General features: G+C 37.4%; 1 protein-coding gene across 2 annotated transcripts in view; it reads right to left on the bottom strand.

Moving 5' to 3' along the window:
• CMSS1 (cms1 ribosomal small subunit homolog) overlaps positions 1-25,509 on the bottom strand; it is a 381,549-nt gene that overhangs the window by 147,546 nt on the left and 208,494 nt on the right. The window contains exon 2 of one of the 2 annotated variants that reach the window (XM_027103304.1): positions 24,632-24,681. The exons of the other annotated variant lie outside the window; for it this stretch is intronic. The gene's annotated coding sequence lies outside the window, so the exon portion shown is untranslated. The remainder of the gene's footprint in view (positions 1-24,631; positions 24,682-25,509) is intronic. 2 annotated transcript variants of the gene reach the window in all.

Genomic DNA, 25,509 nt, shown 5'->3' with positions numbered 1-25,509 from the left:
TCCACGTCTCTACAAATGACCCAGTTTCATTCCTTTTTATGGGTGAGTAATATTCCATTGTATATATGTACCACATCTTCTTTATCCATTCCTCTGTCGATGGACATTTACATTGCTTTCACATCCTGGCTATTGTAATAGTGCTGCTATGAACATTGGGGTGCATGTTTTTTTTTTTTTTGCGGTACATGGGCCTCTCACTGTTGTGGCCTCTCCTGTTGTGGAGCACAGGGCTCCCGACGTGCAGGCTCAGCGGCCATGGCTCACGGGCCCAGCCACTCTGCAGCATGTGGGATCTTCCCGCACCGGGGCACGAATCCGTGTCCCCTGCATTGGCAGGTGGACTCTCAACCACTGCGCCACCAGGGAAACCCTGCATGTGTTTTTTTGAATTATGGTTTTCTCTGGGTATATGCCCAGTAGTGGGATTGCTGGGTCATATGGCAATTCTATTTTTAGTTTTTTAAGGAAACTGCATACTGTTTTCCATAGTGGCTGTATCAATTTACATTCCCACCAACAGTGTATGAGGGTTCCCTTTTCCCCACACCCTCTCCAGCATTTATTGTTTGTAGATTTTTTGATGGTGGCCATTCTGACTGGTGTGAGGTGATACCTCATTGTAGTTTTGATTTGCATTTTTCTAATAATTAGTGATGCTGAATATCTTTTCATGTGTTTGTTGGCCACCTGTATGTCTTCTTTGGAGAAATATCTATTTAGGTCTTCTGCCCATTTTTTGATTGGGTTGTTTGTTTGATATTGAGCTGTTTGCAGGGTTGTTGTGGGAATAAATGAGATAATGCATGTTAGGTGGCAGTAGATATAGCAGCAGCTCAGAAAATGGTAATTGCATTACCATTATCATAAAAATTGACACTTCTTTGTTATAAATAACTACACCACCATCTATGCAATTGTTATAGGTGAGCTGACCTACAGAGCAAGAAAAGCTATACTCAACTGCACATAAATCATTCATACTATTTAAAAAAAAAGTTCCTTTATGGTTTTGAGTTTATAGGATTTTTCAATTTAAATTTTATCAGTATAGCTTTTATGTCATTAAAATCTAGACTTTTATGGGTTCTTTCAGCATAGCAGAAAACATACTCTATGAGAGCTTTACAATGTCATGAACTCGTTTTTGCTAAAGAGGAATACAGTTAGCTGTTTCCTCCCTGCCTCAGACAGATTTCACAATGATTCACCAATAATGAAAACCACCAGCTGCCATTCCTAATAAAACAGTCTACTGGAACTGCATACCTTATGGCAAACTCTAAGTTACATGCCCTCTTCGTATTTCTGCCTTTCTTCTCTAAGGCCAGTTAAAACCTGCCTTTCATAAATCTTAAGAAAGTAAATCAAAATAACCAATCCTGGAATCTGACCAAATACCAACCAAGATTACCTAAAATAGAATCAAGCAAGGGTCAGGGCATACATATACCCATCAGTCATTTCCCCTTCGACATTTAAATCATCTGTCCTCCAGGTATCATATTTTGTCTCCTCATGTTTTAACACCCACGATCTTCCCTGTATTTCATATATTTCCCTAGGGCAGGGGTTAGCAAACTGTGGCTAGTGGTTCAAAATCTGGTTCACTATCTGTTTTTGTACAGCCCACAAGAATGATTTTACATTTTTAAATAGTTGGGGGAAAAATCAAAATTAGAATAATTTTTCATGACGTGAGAAATATATAAAATTGAAATTTCAGTGACCATCAATAAAGTTTTATTGGAACACATCCATGCTCATTTGTTCACATTATTATCTGTGGCCACTTCTGTGTTCTAATTATAGGGTTGAGTAGTTGCTATAGAGATCATCTGTCTGGCAAAGCCTAAAATATTTACTATCTGACCTTTTACAGCAGAAGTTTGTTGACACTGCCATAGGACGTCTTTCTCTTGGGAGGCAGTGAGGCAAATATACTTAAGCTTGACCTCCCTGTCCAGTCAGCCTTGGAAAGGAAATAGAGCCTAGTCTTACTTTTCAGTAAGGGTGGAAGGGAAGAGTAAAAAAAAATTGGCATAGGAGACAGGAGACATGGGTCTCAGATTTTGTTTTTATGGTGGTTCTAAACAATTATGTACTCAACTTCCCTAGTCCTATAAAATGGCTACACCCTGGTTGCGTTCAGTTTCTTTCTTCTTTCTTCTTTTTTTTCAAAGAAGTTCTCTTTTCAAACAGGCTTTTATTTATTTATTTATTTTAATTAATTAATTAATTTTTTGGCTGCGTTGGGTCTTCCTTGCTGCACGTGGGCTTTCTCTAGTTGCTGTGAGCGGGAGCTACTCTTTGTTGCGGTGCGTGGGCTTCTCATTGCGGTGGCTTCTCTTGTTGCAGAGCACAGGCTCTAGGTGCACAGGCTTCAGTAGTTGTGGTTCGCAGGCTCTAGAGCACAGGCTCAGTAGTTGTAGTGCACGGGCTTTGTTGCTCCATGGCATGCGGGATCTTCCTGGACCAGGGCTCAAACCTGTGTCCCCTGCACCGGCAGGCGGATTCTTAACCACCGTGCCACCAGGGAAGCCCTCTTTCTTCTTCTTCTTTTTTTTTTTTTATACAGCAGGTCAGTTTCTTTCGTTTGAAAAAAAAAGTCAGTCTTTCACTGCCTTATTGGATTACCATGATAATATGTGAAATACTACCCGCATCTCCTCCTTATTCTATTTCCCAAATCAATCCAGGGTCAGTGGAAGCAAAGGGAATAAGGTATTCCCAGAGGACTACAGGATGGAAGTTTAAAACCCAGTTTTAAACCTATGGAGATGAGCCCCCAGTGTGACCACATATCTACAACAATGAATAATTCACCCTGGTCTCTATAATGGCAGTACTTAGGGCATATGAAACTGAATCACTTGTTTTCTGGAAATTCCCTATTATAAGTATGACTGTTAACTACATAGTCTGTGAATGTCGATATTTGGGGAAATACCTTCTAAATTATAGCAGAAAAAAATAAGATCTAAAGCAGAAAAAAATAAGATCTAAAAATAAGATCTAAAGAGATGGTGATGGGATGGACAGAGACACTTTTATATTCAGAATAGAGCAGTATGTAGAAATCTGTATATTCACACAGATACTATCAGATGGCAAATACATTTCTAATCAGAGTTCCTAGCTCATGCATTTTCTACTGCAAAGGGAAATTCCTAAGCCAAGACTAGGTTATACAGTTGCACAGTAATAATTTTATCATAATCTATTTTAAAAATAATTTTTACCTTATTGGATTATGAAATAACTAAAACTTTTTACCATTCCAAGTCCTTGCTGTAGGGTAGGAAAGGTGTTTGATTTCATTGCCATAGATCTCCATTTTGCTAACTATACAGCTGATTTATATTTGTGTGGTAGAAGAAAATTAGCAGTTATTGGATACTGGTCTAATGTAGAAGGTTAAATTAGTTATGGGTACAATGATTACTCATCATTTAAAGTGGTGAACAGAGCTTGGAGTCTTGGCTAGCTTTTTGGTCACACTGCATTACTAAATCACTTTGGAACAGGTGCTCTCAAAGGGAAAGCAGGTTCTAAGAAAAGGCTAGAGTGAACGAGACATGCATGAATAAGAATGAACAATGATTTTTGTAAGTTGGGAGGACAAATAATTACTACAAAATGATTAAAATCACCTAAACTCATTAAAATTAGAGTTGGAAAAGCTCTTAGAGGACTTTAAGCCCAAGTTTCCTTCTGGAAAGTCAACATACATGTCAGGTAGCCATTGTCCAGGTTCTGCCTCATCATTTCTGGTGGCAGTCAACTTCCCTTCCTCATCCATACCAACTCACTCCATTTTGGTACAACTCCAGTAATTACACAGTCAAAAATGCACAAGAAAGTAGATAAAAGAATACTGAGATAGAAAACAGGAGTTCCAAATTCCAACTCCAGCCTACATTAACTCTAGTTGTGTGACACTGAGAAAGTTTTTGGTGCTCTCTGGGCGTCAGTTTCCTAACTGTAAAATAGGGTCTTTTCCAGTTCTGAATTTCTCTGTATCTATAATGTCCATCTCATGCTATGGAAATGAAAATCAGTTGTGAGAAAGCTACAAAGACCTGTGGATTTTCTTCTTACATTTCTTATTTATGTCACACCTGGGCTGCCTCTGTATATTCCAACACTTTCTAAACTTCATCCTAACACTTGGTCTTTACCTCAGCTTTCCAGATTACGTAGCTTGATTTTGCTTTGACTGTTGATATCTCAACGTGACCAGGACTCAGAATTTGCCCTTTTATAGTCACTCAATAACAAAGACTGAGCTACAAAACCCACCTTGTGGCTCAGTTTGGCTTGCAGAATTCTGAAGTTAAAAAACAAAACAAAACCCAAACCAAACAAACAAAGGAAAAAACCCTGAGAAATATTTTACTGTTCTTACACATAACTAAAAAAATTCTTAAATCTTCAATAGAATGTTAGGAAGCTGCTCAATATTTGATTTGACTCTTTTTTATGATGAGAGCATATAGGCTGGAATAAACTTTGAGCTCAAGGAAATGCTGTATCTTTTATAAAAATGACAATGTACATTTGGTACAGTCTAAGTATATATCGAATTTTTTAGAAGCAAAAATGCTATATATTTTAATGTGATAGTAACTTGGCAAAGGTTGCAAATGCAACAGAAAAATGAATGACTATTTAGCATTTTATTTATGTAACTAAAGTGGATACAGTTAAAAAGACTGAATGTGCCTGGAGAACCTTCCTTTACTAAGCAATCATTATAACCTAAATCTACAGTGTTACATAACTAAAACAAAGTTTATTTTTTGTACAAATAAATACATTTAGTTATTTAAGTAAGATATTTAAAAATTAACTTTAATATCTTAGTTATAAATGTGAAAATAAACAATTTTTTTTTTACCTAATTAAGTCCAAAACCAAATTTTTTTTTTTTAAATGAAAGGAATGGAGTCTAGGTGATAAAATGACTGCTAACAATTGACTGACTTGTTTGAAAAACATCATCAGGATATAAATATGTCACACTTCAGTAAAAAGTTGCATTAAAGAAATTACCCTTATGAATAGTTCACAGTAATGAGTTCTGAGTCGTCCCACTGGGCCGAACAATAACATTGAAACTCCTTACCATGGCCTGCAAGATGTGGTCTTGCCTGCCTCTCCAGCATCTTTTCCTATCACTTTTCTCCTTCACTTCGTACTCTAGTTTCACTTGATCTCTTCCAAAGCATCAAACTTTTTTCTGCCTAAGTGTCTTTATATATGATTTTCCCTCTGTTCATAGTGCTCTTCCTTTTAATCATTGCTTGTCGAACTCTAAACTCTGTGTTGTGAAAAAGCAAGTAAAATTGTTCAAATGCTTCCTGCCTTCAGAGGTTTGGAAGCTCACACAGGAAGCTGAACTAATTCACTTAACATTCTCTAGATTCTAAACAGCGGTGCATCAGGAAAGACAGTGTTGAGGCATGAAATATAAACATGCATTAAAGTTCAGCAGGGGAGGATACCATGTGCAGGGATGGAGTGGAAGAGCTCTTCTGTTGTTTCCTGAGCAGCGCAGGTGTCATGATGCAGTCATGAAGTCTGTCCCCAAGCTACTAGGTGCAGCTGAAGAAGTGCTCACTCTTCTTCTTGACCCTGGGTCAAAGGGGGTGTAGGCTGGGTTTGGCCCACTGAAGAGATTTGTTTGGCGTGAAGTTGAAAAACATTTTTTGTTTTTTTTTTTAAGATTCATTTATTCATCAAACATTTACTGAGTATCTACTATGTGTGAGGCACATTTCTTAAATGCTAAGTATATAGCAGGGAATGGACACACAAAAACATACAAAGTCCCTATGCTTTTGGAACCTATATTCTAATGTGGAAGACAGGTAATAAACAAGAAAAAAATGTAGTATATTAGATCATGATATGTGCTAAAAAACAAAGCCAAGAGGGAAGTGGAAGGGTGTGTGTATGTGTGTGTGCGGCTACAAGTTTAGATAGTGTGGCCAAGGAAGGCCTCATGGAGAAGGTGACATTTGAGAAAAGGTAAGGGATGAATGGGTCATGGAAATACCCAGGAAAGAGCATTCCAGGCAAGGGAACAGCAAGGGTGAAGGTCATGAGCTGGTGTATTTGAGGAACAGGAGGCCACTGTGGCTGCACAGATGCGGTCAGAGAGCCTCACGGGGGCACTGGGAGGCTTCTGGCTTTCACTCTGAGTGAGATGGGAAGCTGGAGGGTTGTGAGCAGAGGAGCAACATGATCTGACTTGTGTTTCAATAAATAGATCCCTCCAGCTGTAAGAGAGAAAGCATGGAAGGAAAACCAGTTGGGAGGCTGCTGCAGTAATCCTGGAGAAAGATGATGGTGGTTTGGGCTACAGTAGTGCAACAGGAAATCACTAACAAGTGATCAGATTCTGCATATATTTTGAGGGTAGAGCCAACAGGATTTCCAGATGGATTAGATGTGGGGTTTGAAAGGAAGAGAGGAGTCAAGGACAACTCCAAAATTTCTGGCTTGAGCAAGTGGAAGAAAGGAGTTGCCAACATTTAAAATCAGAAGATTTAATAATCCACACTTCCATCTTCTCTCAAAACACTAGAAGATGTGGTCAATTATATATCTGCATTTTTCACAAGACAAAAATCAGCTGGAGCTGGGAAGCAGCTGTCCCCTGGAGAGAGGACACTGGCCCTCTGGTGCACTACAGGTCTCACTCCCTGTTGTCTTAAACCTGGCCTTTTGTATAAACAGCTGTTTGGACCTGCCTGACTGCTGCAGGCAGCTTGGGTTTGGGACCCCTGCCCAAAGTTCTCTCATAACTCCACTGTCATAAAAACACAATATAAACTTTCCCATAATTGTGACTGAAGAAAGTGAAGTTTTGACAAAGTATTTATTTAAAAACAGGGTATAAACAGGACATCTCTTATTCTAGTTTCCCCCTCCATAGTAATTTGACAGCAAGCTGGGACAGAGGTCTACCCTCTGTCACTCTTCTCAGTGAAAAGAGAAGCTCCTTGAAGAAAACCCTCTTCCGCATATTCCAACTTCAAGTCTAAATCCCACTCGCTTGACAGTCTATGTCCCCAGTGCCCAGTAGTGAGGTATAGTTCTGAACCATACCAGGTGGAGTACCACATCTCACTATACCTGTGATTTCTAAATAAGGGTGCTCTGAGGCCTAGGTTGGGTCAGAGGGGTATTGGCTCCAGGCTGGTGCTATCACCAACAAGCCTAGCGACTGGCAAATTACTTATCTTCTCTGAGCTTCTTTTGCTCATCAACAAAGAACAGAGGTGGACCACAGTAGGGCTTTTCCAACTCTAACATATGTATGAATCCCCTGCTGCAGATGGTTATTCAGCTTCACTTACATGAGGGTCACTGGCTTAGAATAAAGTGCCTGGTAACAAAGTCTCTGTGGAAGACCTGATGTTTCCCTTTAGCAAATAAAAATAATGTGAACCCAAATGTCTTGTTTTGCTTTGTTTATCAGGAAGCTCAGAGCTAAATGCAATGTTTAATAATAACAAAAACAATTAACCTAACTCAGGGATTTGAGTACAACATTTTCCCCCTTCCTTCATATTCATCCTAATGGTTGTGATTTTATTTTTATCTGCTCAGTTGTAAATACATTTTGACTCTAGGCAACATCAAATCTTTCCAGATAGGGAGTGGGGCAGGAGGGAAGCACTGGAAGGAAGGGGCGGGGAAAAGGAAAGTGATTAAAAAAAATCTTTCCTACTTGATATTAGAAAAGTCAGCATTTAGGGTTTGTGAAAGAGATCAAATAATATAAACCTTATTGTCCTGCCTCAACCCCAAAGCAGTTTTGTCTCACAAAAGCAGCCATGAACAGTACAGGGCTGTAGACTGTTGAGGAGGATAAGTCCTACCAGGAAAATTCTTCAACGCAGCCTCTCTCTCTCTTACCTAATTATGATCATTTAGACATACAAATGATAAATCTCATGACCTGGATTAACTCCCCATAATAAAGAAGGATCATTTTTGATATCAAGGAGCATTTAAAGAAAAACATATGCTAATCAATAACTCAAAAACCATGGGTAAAATAAGCATCAAGACAGATACTTTGTGGTAATAAATCAAAGCCCACTTTATAAACTTGCATTCAGCCAGCAGCCAGATAAGTACAATGAAGGGCTAGGATATCAATCCTCCTCTGGTGTCACAGGAAAACCCTGGCCTGGGAGTTAGGACACCCAGCTTGGTTTCCACCTAGTTTCATGACCTTGGGTAAGTCCTGTAACCAGCCCAGGTCTCATCTGTAAAATGAAGAGAATGTGGAGAGGACAGATTCAGAAGTTCTCACACCTTAGAGCTCCACTTACCCCATTTTGTCCCTTTGTTTAACTCAGGAGCAAGCCCACACATACTGAATGCTGGAGGCCAGAAGGCTATTCTCCAGTGAGCCCCCTGCAACTTCTTCCAACTGTTTAAGAGTTGTGTTTGCTCCCAAACCTGTTAATATCTTTTGGACTTGAAATTATAATTACATAAATTTAATAAAATATTATGTAAGTCAATGAAATATCACAGTGACAGGCAGGAATTGTTTTCTACGCAAAGTACACTGAATAGTTAGAGAAGACCTGATAAAGGCAAATCACTTAAAATGGCTATCAAGGCAGGTACAGGTCAGACAATTCTAAAAGAATGGACAACAAATTGTAAAAATCTAGGATTCCTTCTAAAGTCTTTTTCTACTTTAACAAAATTGAAATAGGAAACCATAGAAAATGCAATCATTAAGGTATAATTAATGCAAGAAAATGTTAGGAAATTATAATCAGCAGATCTATTGATGTAATCAAAGAAAAGGCCTTGGCCCTACATCAAGGTTTCTATTACAATGGGAAAAGGAATAAGAACCACAGTGAAATGTTACAGAGGCCTCTTGCTCTTATTTAAAACCAGATGCGGTAGGCAACAATGACACTGAAACAGCTTTCCAGGAAGTGGCTAGGGAGGGAGAGGGAAAGTGGAGGATGGGGTTAGGGTTGTGGGAGGGATGGGCAGACACTACTTTTGACAGTCTGGCATGTCCTTGAATCCACTTCTGCAGAGAGTCATAGGTTCGACTAAGTTCCCAAGTAAGGATTTTTTTAACTACTAGAGCTAGTAGCTAAACTCTGCCCCTGCCTTCTCAGTTTTTAAAAAATATATATATTTGATAAATTAATGAGTAATAATGTTTGTTGAATTTACCTGGGCAATGGGCATTGAGAACAAGAACCCAGGATGCTTTGGTTTTATAAGAGTAAGGCATGCAGAGTGTGAGTAGTCCTAGGTAGAAATAATAGTATTCAAAAGCAAGACCAGCCTATAATTTTCTGCAGCACACCATGACATCATGGTTTATATGAGGCCAACTCCATAAATCAAGCTTTACCTAATTAGAGAGTCTTCTGCAGATCTACATTATTAGAGCAAATAATTAAAACTGCCTAGGCAATAATACAAGCCAGATCTGTTTACAAAAATGTTCTTTTCCCCCCAAAAAACTTAGTCTCACTACCACTTACAGATCTTTCACATTTAGTAAATTATAGACTTAGAGCATTTCTTTTAGTCTGACTTCACTTTCAAGGAATTCTTCAATTAACTTTACGTTGCTTTAAGCTGTTCATCCAACGAGAAAACAATCTGTGGTTTCTGACTCCTTTGCATGCCAATGGCTGCCATCCATGTTTGACTTTCAGACACACTGTCTCTTGAGAACCAGGCTCTGTTTACATAAAACCAGCCAGTTGTCATAGCATTTTGACAAGCACTATAGAAAAACAAGGAACAGTACTCCATAGTGGCTAAACTGGGAGAATTACCACTGCAATGGTGACTGCACTGGGGGCACACATGATACCCACACCCAACCACCTGGCCTGAGCCAGAAGGTAACACATACTCCACTTTCAACTGTGAACTTTCCATTTTCAGGCTCCATCTCTTTACCATCAATTCCTTCTTGTCCCTTCCCCTCTCTTCCTAAATGGCTAAAACACCAGCCACACCACGGAAAGGTGTGGCTTTTCTAACAACAGACAAAAATGCCAGTGGAAATCTAGGAAGCAAGAGATTGCACTGCCATTCCAATGGTTACAATGCATCTAGTGTCAGATCTTTAGCCAAATACAGTGTAATTAAAAAAACATGAGCTCAGAGGTGGGACCTTAGTCTCAAACTTTGAACTTTCTCAGACTCAGGTATAGCACTTCAGTTTTCTTTGCTTCTTAAGGCTCACTCACTGATGTTTTTAAAGAAGTACAAATAATAATTGGGCAGTGGAAAATAACCATGGGGACAAATGATGAAAACAAATGATTATCACAAGAAAAATGATCCTTTGGTTTTCTACCTGTTAGAGCTGAGTCAGGCAGAATGGAATCTCTCTCACTTTCCTTTCCCCTGGGTTTGGCCAGTTTCTAGGTGTCCCTCACCTATGTCTGTCCTATGGAAACACCTGTGAAGCCAACAGAATAATAAACTGGAGTGATGTTTTGAAGGACTCTTGAATATTCAGGCTCAATACAAGGTGTACATGAGATTTTTTTCCCCCAAAATCATGCTCAATGCTGTTCCTGTAACAGGATGTGCAACTGTTTAAACTGCAGGCCTTTCCAAAGCAATAGAATGAACACTCTGGCAAAGCCAGACCATAACAAGCATGCAGGCAGAGGTGGAGGAACAAGAATGAATGCACAGGCTAGGTGAAGGTCAGCGGCTGATAGTGGACTTGGCACTAGTTCAACATGGGCTGGCAATGGATGGGAGGACCTATGAAGGTCTACTCTTTTCTTCAGAATAGAACAGTACCTTGACCCCCTCTTAATGTTACTGCTTCTACACCCGAATCAAGACCTGTAGGATTTCTGAGATACCCAAAGTTATTCTAATACCATTCTTTCCCCCTGGTTTTCCCTCGCTATTTTTATTTAAAATTCCCATGTGAATTTTAAATGTTTTTTAAAATTAATTTTTATTGGAGTATAGTTGCTTTACAATGCTGTGTTAGTTCTTGCTGTATAGCAAAGTGAATCAGTCATACATATACATATATCCTCTCTTTTTTGGATTTTCTTCCCATTTAGGGCACCACGGACCACTGAGTAGAGTTCCCTGTGCTATACAGTAGGTTCTTGTTAGTTATCTATTTTATACATAGCAGTGTATATATATCAGTCTCAATCTCCCAATTCATCTCACCCCCCCCTTGGTAACCACAAGTTTGTTCTCTACATCTGTGTCTCTGTTTCTGCTTCGCAAATAAGTTGATCTCTACCGTTTTTCTAGATTTGACATATAAGCAATATTATACAATATTGTTTTTCTCTTTCTGACTTACTTCACTCTGTATGACAATCTCTAGGTCCATCCATGTCTCTGCAAATGGCACTATTTCGTTCCTTTTAATGGCTGAGTAATATTCCACTGTCTATATGTACCACATCTTCTTTATCCATTCCTCTGTCGATGGACATTTAGGTAAAAATCCCCATGTGAATTTTATTATGTTTTGTTTCCAAGCTATTACAACTTCTTTATAGAAAAAGAGGATGGGTATAACTATGTCTGTCTCATGTCTGCTCTCTTTCTCTCTCTCTCCCTCTGAAAAACAGACAAACACAGACACACAGACACACAGACACACACACACACACACACACACACACACACAGAGCTAGCATCCAAGCTATTCTTCCTTCTCCATTGAAAAGATAAGTGTTTTCTGGACAGCTGCATGTAAAAGAATGAAATTAGAACACTCCCTAACACCATACACAAAAATAAACTCAAAATGGATTAAAGAACTAAATGTAAGGCCAGACACTAACAAACTCTTAGAGGAAAACATAGGCAGAACACTCTATGACATAAATCATATGACAGCAAGATCCTTTTTGACCCACCTCCTAGAGAAATGGAAATAAAAAAAAAACAAAAAAAACAAATGGGACCTAATGAAACTTAAAAGCTTTTGCACAGCAAAGGAAACCATAAACAAGACGAAAAGAGAACCCTCAGAATGGGAGAAAATATTTGCAAATGAAGCAGCTGACAAAGGATTAATCTCCAAAATTTACAAGCAGCTCATGCAGCTCAACATCAAAAAAACAAACAACCCAATCCAAAAATGGGCAGAAGACCAAAATAGACATTTCTCCAAAGAAGATATACAGACTGCCAACAAACACAAGAAAGAATGCTCAACATCATTAATCATTAGAGAAATGGAAATAAAAACTACAATGAGATATCATCTCACACCGGTCAGAATGGCCATCATCAAAAAATCTACAAACAATAAATTCTGGAGAGGGTGTGAAGAAAAGGGAACCCTCATACGCTGTTGGTGGGAACGTAAATTGATACAGCCACTATGGAGAACAGTATGGAGGTTCCTTAAAAAGCTAAAAATAGAACTACCATATGACCCAGCAATCCCACTACTGGGCATATACCCTGAGAAAACCATAATTCAAAGAGAGTCATGTACCACAATGTTCATTGCATCTCTATTAACAATAGCTAGGATCGGGAAGCAACCTAAATGTCCATCGACAGATGAATGGATAAAGAAGATGTGGCACATATATACAATGGAATATTACTCAGCCATAAAAAGAAATGAAACTGAGTTATTTGTAGTGAGGTGGATGGGCCTAGAGTCTGTCATACAGAGTGAAGTAAGTCACAAAGAGAAAAACAAATACTGTATGCTAACACATCTAAAAAAAAAACAGTCATGAAGAACCTAGGGGCAGGACGGGAATAAAGACACAGACCTACTAGAGAATGGACTTGAGGACACGGGGAGGGGGAAGGGTAAGCTGTGACAAAGTGAGAGAGTGGCATGGGCATATATACACTATCAAATGTAAAATAGATAGCTAGTGGGAAGCAGCCACATAGCACAGGGAGATCAGCTCAGTGCTTTGTGACCAGCTAGAACAGTGGAATAGGGAGGGTGGGAAGGAGGGAGATGCAAGAGGAAAGAGATATAGGGATATATATATAACTGATTCACTTTGTTATAAAGCAGAAACTAACACACCATTGTAAAGCAATTATACTCCAAAAAAAATGTAAAAAATACCCCCCCAAGAAAACACCCCCCCCAAAAAAAAACCCCAAAACAGCCAAAAAAAAAAAAAAAAAATTTTAAAAAAAAAAAAAAAAAAAGATAAGAGTTTTGGGCACTTCCTGCCGGTCCAGTGGTTAAGATTCCACGCTCCCAATGCAGGAGGCACGGGTTTGATCCCTGGTCAGGGAACTAAGATCCCACACGCTGCATGAAAGTTTTATAAAATATCAGAAATTTTTTCTTTAACTTGCAAATCATTGTTTCTATAGAATTATGTTTATGTCTGTTCTGAGATTTTAAAAACACAAACCAAAGATACCTGTTATAAAATATACTAATTTGTTCAAAGCATTGCTTTATGGACTGCCAGCCCTTTTCTAAAATGGGGTCATAATGCAGATCTTGGCTTCAAAGAGCTCAAGATAACTCCTCTCCTGCCTCTTTGTTCTCTCTAATACTTAGATTCTCCAAATAAAACAAAATGTTATAGGAATTTTCTCTGCAGTGAGGCAGTCCTGAAGTTTGAAAAAGGGTTCCTTTTCTCTTGAAGTTTTTTGCCTAATCCTGTGCTCCATTAGCTTACTTCTTGAAGTAAAGGTGGTAAAGATGCCTAACTTGGAAGGAAAAAATGAACCAAGAGGGAATATAGTTGAGGGTATAAAAACATTAAGTCTGGGCTTCCCTGGTGGCGCAGTGGTTGAGAGTCCGCCTGCCGATGCAGGGAACACGGGTTCGTGCCCCGGTCCGGGAAGATCCCACATGCCGCGGAGCGGGTGGGCCTGTGAGCCATGGCCACTGAGCCTGCGCGTCCGGAGCCTGTGCTCCACAACGGGAGAGGCCACAACAGTGAGAGGCCCGTGTACCGCCAAAAAAAAAAGAAAAAAAGTAAACATGTTTAAAACACTTTAAAACTATGTGAAAAAAAATGTTATCAGTTACTATTCATTTTCAACCTGATGTTCCTTTTGGTGGGAGTCAGGTGAGAGGTTCCTTCCTTCTAATTATATCTTTATGTGTTTTAGGCTTTGGCAAAAAATACCACCCCATCTGCAGCTCTCAAAAAAAGAATGGCCAAAACAATGTTGGGCCTCACGTACTCTATCTCAGGCCTTCAAAATACCCAGAGCTTAATAAATCAATTCCGTTTCTCTGCTGATGGCATCTAACTTCCTTTGGAAATTCAGGGACTAAGGAGAAAATATTCTGGCTTTCTAGTGTAAACTTGTACAGATTTTGAACTTACAGCTTCTGGCTATAAACTTGTCTTCTACCAAGAAGCCACAGTACTGGACCGTAAGTGAGATAATCCAGCTTTTAGAAGATCTGCAAATGATTTACTTGAAGAATAGCAAAGTGAATTGCAAAGAATTATCTAAGAGCAAATAAAATAAATGAAGATACACTGTTTTTAAAAGGTTGCATGGGGAAATGAAGACATCATAGCCACATAATTTTAAAAAATAAAATTACAAGGTACATGATATGCTAGCAAAGTTCTCGATTATAGTAAGGCTTTCCAGGAAATAAGAAAACTTGTATGGCTATTACCCAGGGTGATTACTGAATCAAAGATATTACTCAGAAAGTAAAATTGCACATAATACATAGACATTTCAAGCCAGTTTCCTTGTGCCACATTCCCCCTACCCTTAATCTCATACTAGCCACTTCCTCTAGCTGAAAAAAAAACCACTGTGGCTTTCTGGAATTCACCCATAAATTCCAAGTGAATAAAAAAAAAAAATGAAAATAAGCCATAAAGTCAGATGACAATATGATGAAAATTCTCTTACTCTTTAATGTTGCAATAACAGCTTGAAAGAAAGATTATACTCCTACAGAATGTAAATGATGCTCTTACACAAACACTCATCAGCTTACCTTTATATCATTTAAAAAGAGAAGAATTTTAAATAAAAAAGGGGTGAAAAGATAGTCAAACGTTACACTTAAATCTAGAAATAATTTTAGAGAAAGAACTTTTCATCTTTAAGTAGACCAAAATACCACAAATTAACTTTAAATGGCAGGTAATCCAATATTTCTCAGGTTTCTTTATTAACTAACTCTTCAGAGAAGATCTTAGTATACATGTTGCTGGTAACACAAAGTACATACGGAGGAATTTCATTCTTTGGTTACTATGGTGCTTCTTGCTCTCATATGGTAAGGTGGGTGCCAGGTAGATCTGAGCACATAAAGAGGACAGAGGGTTAAAGAGGATAAAAAGGTGCTGAAAGGATGCGATGAGCTAACAGTTACTAATAATGGCAGCGATAACTGTAGTACAGGTATGATTAACATATGTTACGACCTCATCTAGCTTTACTGCTCCTATCTATATCAGAGCCTCAGAAACCTTTTGCTGGTCTAACATGTTAGTTGTTTCAGCTCTGTATAATGTACAGACTTAGTTGTTCTCTTCTCTTAGTTGCACTTGCTTCATTTTCAGCTTAACTGGTAATCAGAGCCATAAAAATTTTAAAATATTTTGTAAATACTGCTTTTTAATGATAGACATTTTCAGGACACATAATTTTGACAGAGGAGAATATCAGAATGAACTTGCTATAGAAGCCTATTTTAAAAATTAAAGTATATTTGATTTATAATATTATGTTCATTTCACATGTACGGCATAGTAATTCAGTATTTTTGTATATTATACTCCATTATAAGTTATTATAAGATAATAGTTATAATTCTGTGTGCTAAAAAGTATATCCTTGTTGCTTATCTATTTTATACACAGTAGTCTGTATCTGTTAATCCCCTGCCTCTAATTTGTCTCTCCTCCTATAAGTCTTTAAGAATACACACACACACACATACACACTCACAAACTGTGAATTTGAAAAATGAACACAAATTCATTTAAAGGTCTCCACTGTAGCGTAAAATTAAACCAAATCTCAGGTAAATATGAAATGGTTCATAAGGAAGCTGTGGACTATAATTAGATGAGGACACTCAGATTAATGTTTTAGACACAACTAATTCTCACTTGGTCATTGGATAACAAAGATCGAGGTGTTGTAAAACCTGAATCTGTTCCTAGAAGCACTGTTAAGAAAGGGAATAAAGGACATGTGTGCTTCATAAATTTAGAGCAACATTTCACATAGAACAATTAAAGAGATTCAAGAAATAAGTAAAAGGATAAAATGGAGCCTTGGGCAGCCACAGTCTACAAATTTCATGGACTTTACATATTAAAGAGCCTCTTAGTGTGCTCTTAATTTATATGCATATGTGCATGAATGGTTATTTTAGCTTCACGCTCACAGAAGATTAGAAGTATCACATTAGGGAAGAAGGTTCAGAGAGGTACCCTCACAGGAGTGTGCCAGTCTTCACAGCCAGGAAATCAGAGAGCTATAAAAAGCTGGCCCAGTAGCCCCAAAACACAGCAATCAGAAGCTGTATAGTACAGTGGTAAAAAGACCTATGTATCCAAAAGAGCCTGAGAGGACCATCACACATAGGAGGTGCTAAATAAACACATGCTGAAAAGAAGTAACCTGAATGATGACCTTGAGTCATCAAAAAAAGTTTAAATATGGTTAGCATATGTTCTTTTAAGGCAAATAAATGGAAATATTTTAGAAAAAATTTTCATCTAAACCAGTTAAAATAATATATATATATATTTAAAGGTCTCTCAATGTGGTTGACATTATTTTACATTTAGGATACCTCCCCTCATTTATCAGATACTTCATGAGTGACTACTGTGTACCTGGCAGTATGACAATGGTCACAGGTACAAAATGAGCAAAAGCAGACAGTCCCTAAATTCATGGGGCTTCAGCCCAGTCAAGGCAAATAGAAGGGAACACTGAGGCACAGGGCATTTAAGAGCCAATTTCTCTTCTGTAATGTCAGTCATAGCTGTAGCAATTTTTACTTCAATAATCTCAGCATTCAGTTTCAAGGACCATGAGAATTCTAGAAGCAATGAACTTGAGATTGAGAATATTTTAAAAATATTTTTTCAACTGTTTAGAAAGAACTAATTTTAGAAAAGAAACAAAAAGAATATGGTCATTCCATTTTCTATTAAATTTAATTTTAAATATTTTCTATACTTTAGCTAATAAAATTTATTGACCTTGAAATAGGACTGCTGTCAGAATATGCTTAGTGGATACAGAAATCAATTTACCACCGGTGTCTTAGTCTTGATAGCAACTCATTTTGTAAATATCAGCCACATATGTCTGCCTTTTGTGATGGCAGTTTAGCTGAGCTGAAACTGAATTGAGTGTATGAGATTTGGCATTGCGTGGGGAATCTGAATTATTCCTTAAGCATCAGAACTTCTCCCAGTCTTCACAGTATTAGGAAGGATTCTTACCTCCAGATGCTCCTACCCATTACTGAGTGACATATTCCTTTAAAGCCTTCTGATTTTCTCTAAAGCTACAAGATACTACACTAGAATGCTGAAATTTTCTCTGGATGACCAGTTTCCTTGGAGATACAAAGAATATTTTGTTTAGTTTTGGGCTTTTGATGTCATTAATGAGAAACTAGAGATTCTCAGGAAAGAAAAACAGCATTGAAATTAATTTATTTTTATACAAATCATATCTAGCAGACCTCGTGTATGGTTGACAAGAGAGTAATTCTACCAATCTCCTTTCTAATAAAAGGACCAGAAAGAACTTTTGGATATTTTATCCTTTTGGAATATGGAAGACAGATGAAGGAGTTAAAAATCCAACTCAGTATAGAATCAACCAATATTTTGGTTTTCTTAAATTGTTTTTTGAATACTTTGAGTTAAAGGATACTGTTCATTCCTGCTCCCCATTTACCATTCCCCTCACAAAGGTTTTCAAAAGAAATCTAATTTAGGTGAATGATTACTGGTATGGGAATAATCAGAATCTCTGTATGAGAAAGCATCTACACAATATCATATGTTACCACACATAAGGTAGCTATGACTAAAACGGGAAGTTCTCTTCATTAAAAAAAAAACACTCCAATATTAAAATATTCAAACTTGCATTTAAAAGTCTAATGTAAATATATATGTATCCATCCATTCATTCAACCAAAACATGGTGCTTTGCAGAGCATAAATGGTCATCACCCTATGTGTTCTGGGATCTGTGGGGTGAGACCTATCCCTGGGTAGAGATGGGGTAGCCTTCTGATCTAGAAGGAACTTTGCTTCGACCACTAAACTTTTAAAATAGAATGTCAATGTCATCCTCATATGCCAATGTTCCATGGTCTCAAAAGGATTTATAACTACTAATCACCAGTTATTAAGGTTAAAAAATTAAAACTGAGGAGAGGGAAGAAATAATAGACCAGTAGAGTGAAAGGAATATGGCACCCAACTGGTTCTCCAGGTATTTAAAGTTCTATCTTTTTATCAAGTTAATCTTTTGAAGAAAACATACAAAAAATTCCCAGTCAAGAAGCACTGGGAAAGTCATAATGCTGGGAATGGGGTTTTTAGGCTCTGGTTGTTTGTTACTCAATAGATCAACATGTACCTAGTTCTACAGAAAGAAAAACCTTCCCCCAAGGGAAAAAGAACTGCTAGGATTCATGACCCACCTACCTTTGCAGAAGGTGTACCAAATACAGACATCCATCTTATGAGTGAAAAGATCCAGAACATCAAGGAGAAGTCATTTGATATTATGACGTGCCCCTCTGTCCCTATCATTATGCTCACTTTTGGAGGCTTCAATCTTCTATTATTATGGACTATAAGCTCTGGTACCATCTCTGTGCCACAGACTCCTGGCTTTATACTTCTAAATTTATATATTTTGTTTCTTCTATTTAAAAACTATCTTTTAAAATGAACAAATTCTGAAGACTGAAAACACTGATCCAAAAGAAAAGCTCTCTGATGATACAGAACTCTTTTCTCAAGATGTATTTATTGTCCATCAACATTTTGAGGAATATCAGATTTTCACCAAATACATCAGGAAGCCACTGCTCTAAACTTGGTTGGAGTTTTTGAAGTAAGCCCAATCCTTTCTAAATACAACTAAATATAATAACTCTTCCCTACCAGAGGGCAGACAGCAGAAGCAAGAAGAACTACAATTCTGCAGCCTGTGGAAGGAAAACCACATTCACAGAAAGACAGACAAAATGAAAAGGCAGAGGACTATGTACCAGATGAAGGAACAAGATAAAACCTCAGAAAAACAACTAAATGAAGTGGAGATAGGCAACCTTCCAGAAAAAGAATTCCAAATAATAATAGTGAACATGATCTAGGACCTTGGAAAAAGAATGGAGGCAAAGATCAAGAAGATGCAAGGAATATTTAACAAAGACCTAGAAGAATTAAAGAACAAACACCTAGAAGAACTAAAGAAAAAACAAACAGAGATGAACAATACAATAACTGAAATTAAAAATACACTAGAAGGAATCAACGGCAGAATAAGTGAGGCAGAAGAACGAATAAGTGACTTGGAAGACAGAATGGTGGAACTCACTGCCGTGGAACAGAATAAAGAAAAAAGAATGAAAAGAAATGAAGACAGCCTAAGAGACCTCTGGGACAACATTAAATGCAACAACATTTGCATTATACGGGTCCCTGAAGGAGAAGAGAGAGAGAAAGGACCCGAGAAAATATTTGAAGAGATTATAGTCAAAAACTTCTTAACATGGGAAAGGAAATGAAATAGCCACCCAAGTCCAGAAAGCACAGAGAGTCCCAGGCAGGATAAACCCAAGGAGAAACATGCTGAGACACATAGTAATCAAATTGACAAAAATTAAAGACAAAGAAAAATTATTGAAAGCAGCAAGGGGAAAATGACAAACAACATACAAGGGAACTCCCATAAGGTTAACAGCTGACTTCTCAACAGAAACTCTACAAGCCAGAAGGGAGTGGCACGATTTATTTAAAGTGATGAAAGGGAAGAACCTACAACCAAGATTACTCTACCCAGCAAGGATCTCATTCAGATTCGATGGAGAAATCAAAAGCTTTACAGACAAGCAAAAGCTGAGAGAACTCAGCACCATCAGACCAGCTCTACAACAAATGCTAAAGGAACTTCTCTAAGACAGAAACACAAGAGAAGAAAAGGACCTACAAAAACAAACCCATCACAATTAAGAAAATGGTAATAGTAACATATATATCAATAATTACCATAAACACAAATGGATTAAATGCTCCAACCAAAACACACAGGCTTGCTGAATGGATGGAAAAATAAGACCCATATATATGCTGTCTAGAAGAGACACACTTCAGACCTAAGGACACATACAGACTGAAAGTGAGGGGATGGAAAAAGATACTCCATACAAATGGAAAACAAAAGAAAGCTGGAGTAGCAATACTCATATCAGATAAAATAGACTTTAAAATAAAGAATGTTATAAGAGACAAGGAAGGACACTACATAATGATCAAGGGATCAATCCAAGAAGAAGATATAACAATTATAAATATATATGAACCCAACATAGGAGCACCTCAATACATAAGGCAACTGTTAACAGCAATAAAGGAGGAAATCGACAGTAACACAATCATAGTGGAGAACTTTAACAACCTCACCTACACCAATGGACAGATCATCCAGACAGAAAATTAATAAGGAAACACAAGCTTTAAATGATACAATAGACCAGATAGATTTAATTGATATTTATAGGACATTCCATCCAAAAACAGCAGATTACACTTTCTTCTCAAGTGCTCACAGAACATTCTCCAGGATAGATCACATCGTGGGTGACAAATGAAGCCTCGGTAAATTTAAGAAAACTGAAATCATATCCAGCATCTTTTCCAACCGCAATGCTGAGATTAGAAATCAATTACAGGGAAAAAACTGTAAAAATCACAAACACATGGAGGCTACACAATACATTACTAAATAACCAAGAGATCACTGAAGAAACCAAAGAAGAAATAAAAAAATACCTAGAGACAAATGACAATGAAAACACAATGATCCAAAACCTATGGGATGCAGCAAAAGCAGTTCTAAGAGGCAAGTTTATAGCAATACATGCCTACCTCAAGAAACAAGAAAAATCTCAAATAAACAATCTAACCTTAAACCTAAAGGGACTAGAGAAAGAAGAAAAAACAAAACCTGAAGTTAGTAGAAGGAAATAAATCATAAAGATCAGAGAAGAAATAAATGAAATAGAAACAAAGAAAATAGCAAAGGTCAATAAAACTAAAAGCTGGTTCTCTGAGAAGATAAACAAGATTGATAAACCTTTAGCCAGACTCACCAAGAAAAAGATAAAAAAAGATTGATAAACCTTTAGCCAGACTCATCAAGAAAAAGAGGGAGAGGACTCAAATCAATAAAATTAGAAATGAAAAAGGAGAACTTGCAACGGACACCGCAGAAATACAAAGCATCCTAAGAGACTACTACAAGCAACTCTATGCCAATAAAATGGACAACCTGGTAGAAATAGACAAATTCTTCGAAAGGTATAACCTTCCAAGACTGAACCAGGCAGAAAGAGAAAATAGAACAGACCAATCACAAGTAATGAAATTGAAACTGTGATTAAAAGTCTTCCAACAAACAAAAGTCCAGGACCAGATGGCTTCACAGGTTAATTCTATCAAACGTTTAGGGAAGAGCTAACACCCATCCTTCTCAAACTCTTCCAAAAAATTGCAAAGGAAGGAACACTCCCAAACTCATTCTATGAGGCCACCATCACCCTGATACCGAAACAAGACAGAGATACTACAAAAACCGAAAATTACCGACCAATATCAATGATGAATATGGATGCAAAAATCCTTAATAAAATATTAGCAAACAGAATCCAACAACATATTAAAAGGATCTTATACCATAATCAAGTGGGATTTATCCCAGGGATGCAAGAATTCTTCAATATATGCAAATCAATCAATGTGATACACCATATTAACAAATTGAAGAATAAAAACCGTATGATCATCTCAATAGATGCAGAAAAAGCTTTTGACAAAATTCAACACCAATTTATGATAAAAACTCTCCAGAAAGTGGTCATAGAGGGAACCTAACCTACCTCAACATAATAAAGGCCATAGATGACAAACCCACAGCAAAAATCATTCTCAATGGTGAAAAACTGAAAGCATTTCCTCTAAGATCAGGAACAAGACAAGGAGGTCCACTCTCACCACTATTACTTAACATAGTTTTGGAAGTCCTAGCCATGGCACTCAGGGAAGAAAAAGAAATAAAAGGAATACAAATTGGAAAAGAAGAAGTAAAACTGTCACTGTTTGCAGATGACGTGATACTATACAAAGAGAATTCTAAAGATGCCACCAGAAAACTACTAGAGCTAATCAATGAATTTGGTAAAGTTGCAGGATACAAAATTAATGCACAGAAATCTCCTGCATTCCTATACACTAATGATGAGAAATCTGAGAGAGAAATGAAGGAAACACTCCCATTTACCATTGCAACAAAAAGAATAAAATATCTAGGAATAAACCTACCTAGGGAGACAAAAGACCTGTATGCAGAAAAGTATAAGACACTGATGAAAGAAATCAAAGATGACACAAACAGATGGAGAGATATACCATGTTCTTGGATTGGAAGAATCAATATTGTGAAAATGACTATACGACCCAAAGCAACCTACAGATTCAATGCAATCCATATGAAATTACCAGTGGCATTTTTTTTTACAGAAGTAGAACAAAAAATCTTAAAATTTGTATGGAGACACAGAAGACCCCGAATAGCCAAAGTGGTCTTGAGGGTAAAAAACGGAGATAGAGGAATCAGGGTCTCTGACTTCAGACTATACTATAAAGCTACAGTAATCAAGACAATATGGTACTGGCACAAAAACAGAAATATAGATCAATGGAACAGGATAGAAAGCCCAGAGATAAACCCACACACCTATGGTCAACTAATCTATGAAAAAGGAGGCAAGGATATACAATGGAGAAAAGACAGTCTCTTCAATAAGTGGTGCTGGGAAAACTGGACAGCTACATGTAAAAGAATGAAATTAGAATCCTCCCTAACACCATACCCAAAAATAAACTCAAAGTGGATTAGAGACCTAAATGTAAGGCCAGATACTATAAAACTCTTAGAGGAAAACATAGGCAGAATGCTCTAGGACATAAAGCACAGCAAGATTCTTTTTGACCCACCTCCTAGAGAAATGGAATTAAAAACATAAACAAACAAATGGGACCTAATGAAACGTAAAACCTTTTGCAAAGCAAAGGAACCTACAAACAAGATGAAAAGACACCCCTCAGAATGGGAGAAAATATTTGCAAATGAATTAACGGACAAAGGATTAATCTCTAAAATATATAAACAGCTCATGCAGCTCAATATTAAAAAAACATACAACCCAATGAAAAAATAGGCAGAAGACCTAAATAGACATTTCTCCAAAGAAGACATACAGATGGCCAAGAAGCACATGAGAATCTGCTCAACATCACTAATTATTAGAGAAATGCAAATCAAAACTACAATGAGGTATCACCTCACACCAGTTAGAATGGGCATCATCAGAAAATCTACAAACAATAAATGCTGGAGAGGGTGTGGGGAAAAGGGAACCCTCTTGCACTGTTGGTGGGAATGTAAATTGATACAACCACTATGGAGAACAGTATGGAGGTTCCTTAAAAAACTAAAAATAGAATTACCATATGACCCAGCAATCCCACTACTGGCCATATACCCAGAGAAAAGCATAATATAAAAAGACACATGCACTCTAATGTTCATTGCAGCACTATTTACAATAGCCAGGGCATGGAAGCAACCTAAATGCCCACTGACAGATGAATGGATAAAGAAGATGTTGTACATATATACAATGGAATATTACTCAGCCATAAAAAGGAATGGAATTGGGTCATATGTAGAGACATGGATGGATCTAGAGACTGTCATATAGAGTGAAGTATGTCGGAAAGAGAAAAACAAATATCGTATATTAACGCATATATGTGGAACCTAGAAAAATGGTACAAATGAACCAGTTTGCAGGGCAGAAATAGAGACACAGATGCAGCGAACAAACGTATGGACACCAAGCGGGGGAAGTGGCGGGGTGGTTGGTGGTGGGATGAATTGGGAGATTGGGATTGACATATATACACTAATATGTATGAAATAGATAACTAATAAGAACCTGCTTTATAGAAAATAAATAAAATAAAATTCAAAACAAAACAAAACATAAACCAAAAAAAACTCTTCCACTTCCTGAAGTTCTAATAAGCAAAATTCATGGAAATAAAGAGGTAGGTTTCTTTCAATAGTTTTTTTTTTTTTGTACAGAGAAATATATTTATTTATATGACATTTCCCTTGTTTCCTAGATCTTCTCTCTCTCTCTCTCTCTCTCTGTCTCTGGCTCTGGCTCTCTCTCTCTCTCATATTTTTTGTCTTCAAGACAGAGCATACTCTGGAGGTCAATGTTGTGGGAAAATACAAACTGAGAAATCAGAAAAACCAAAGTTTATATCATTTGATAAAAATAGTAATAATACTTTACCAAATGGAAAACTCCATCAAATGAAATGTCACTCCAATCAGATGACTTACCTAAAAACAAGAGTGTTAGAAGAAAGTGAGAACTTAGTATTATATTCAACCCTCAATAGACTAGATTTCAAAAGACATGGCAGGTATCTTAAATTGATGGACTATCCAAAACGAACAAACTACACCAGGTCAGGAAACACTAATTTCTTCAGAAATGGTAATTAATGTTAGAAAGGAAATAGCAAACAGGGAGCAAAGGCAATGAAGAACGGAAGTGGTATCTACTTTCAAATCTCTTGACTCTCATATATATTTTAAGAGGCCAGTTTTGAAAATGTGGACACATATGCATATAAAGGCCATGGCTAAACTGTGGCCATATATGCATGTTACTTTCTCTCCCAAGACCTCTGGTTACTGTCTTAAAGAGAGACTGCCCAAAGCTGCAAACTTTCAAATAATTTCACCTCATATGACTCAAGAAAAAGGTGCCACTGTATCAAGTGCTACTGTAATTTCCTCTGTTGATTTTCCTTCCCCCTTAACACTTAGATGTTTTGGCTGTTTGCTTTTTTTTTTTCCAAAGTGAACACTGATGTTCATGAAAGGTGCCAGATTAACAACCAGGGGAAATTAAGAGCTTGCTCTATCAAGAGAAAAGCCTCAGTGTAGTGGAGGTGATGAAAGTTTCCCCTATACTGTGCTTGCCTATGTATGTTAGCTCTGACCCATGGTCACCCCAGCTCTCCAGTTTTCACGGTCCATTAATGCCTTTGATTACTCACACTGCTAACAGGGGCAGGCAATCTTGTTCCTGCTTTTAATGCTATCATTATTATTACCACTACTGTGATCTCAAACTTCCTCAGAGAAATTATGTCGGAATTT

Source organism: Aethalodelphis obliquidens, unplaced genomic scaffold (assembly GCF_003676395.1).
Source record: "Aethalodelphis obliquidens isolate GAN/ISIS:26980383/991018 unplaced genomic scaffold, ASM367639v1 scaffold1, whole genome shotgun sequence".
NCBI lineage: Eukaryota > Metazoa > Chordata > Mammalia > Artiodactyla > Delphinidae > Aethalodelphis > Aethalodelphis obliquidens.
The sequence above is the reverse complement of the archived record's forward strand: the minus strand, read 5'-3'. Positions and strand labels throughout refer to the sequence as shown.